Source organism: Buceros rhinoceros, unplaced genomic scaffold (genome assembly GCF_000710305.1).
Source record: "Buceros rhinoceros silvestris isolate BGI_N320 unplaced genomic scaffold, ASM71030v1 scaffold1594, whole genome shotgun sequence".
Lineage (NCBI taxonomy): Eukaryota > Metazoa > Chordata > Aves > Bucerotiformes > Bucerotidae > Buceros > Buceros rhinoceros.
This window is the reverse complement of record NW_010407496.1, coordinates 52123-53060: the sequence shown is the minus strand read 5'-3', so window position 1 is coordinate 53060 and position 938 is coordinate 52123. Positions and strand designations below refer to the sequence as shown.

Here is a 938-nt window from a genome sequence, read left to right as displayed (position 1 = left end):
TGGGAGGGGTGGGGGTGGGAGTGGGTGGATGGGACCACAGAAGGGATGGAGGAGACATTTTGACTTCACACGCGCATACAACACAGCCAAATGTATTTTTCTTGTCTGTTCTCCAACTAAAACAGTAGTGAAAAAACTACAAACTTGTTCTGAACTACAGATTTGGAAGCATGATTTTAACGTGAATTTTAAAATCTGGTCTTTTTGTCTGCCAGCTTCACTGCAGGCATGTTGGTTTGGGGGATTTTTTATTTTTAAGTGCTGTGTAGTTGTATCCAAACTACTGTTAGAAGCACTAATGCTGCAGTGGTGCAGCACTCTGACCAGACTTATTTACTATTGCTGATAGTGGTGTATTATTTTGGTATGTCTTTATAGCACTTCATTGTGGGGAGAGGGGGAGAGTTTGTGTGCACGAACATTTTTATTAAAGAAGTTATATATACCTATGTACCTATATGTACGTACGTTTCACAAACATACAGTATGTGTACATTGTATAATAAGCATACGTGCAGTATGTGTGTATATAATTCTGTTGCATTTTTAATTTGTGCACACACATACATTATAAACACACATATCCTGCTTGTTCTTTTTGTCTACATAATTTTTCAGTCTCTGCCTCTACCCTTTTTGTCTCCTGACATGCTCTTTAGTTTCAGGAGATCTGATGTCACTTTCCCTGGAAAATCAACACCAATGCTTGACAATTCCCATTAATGTGGCTTCTGTTGCTTTTTTGACGTGTGTGGAGTTCTTTTGTGTTGTTGTTTTTGTTTTGGCCATGTCTCCCTTAAAATCGTAAATTAAAACTGAGTAGCTGACACAAGGGGTTGGTCTGTTTTCATTGCTTCTGATGAAGTCTGGTCTTTCGGGCTTCTCACCTTCTCCATAGTCTAGATTTTTACCCTTCAAGCCCTCTGTCTCTTCCCCTT

General features: G+C 39.3%; 1 protein-coding gene across 1 annotated transcript in view; it reads left to right on the top strand.

Moving 5' to 3' along the window:
* FBXO11 (F-box protein 11) overlaps positions 1 to 938 on the top strand; it is a 39502-nt gene that overhangs the window by 442 nt on the left and 38122 nt on the right. The window lies entirely within an intron of this gene.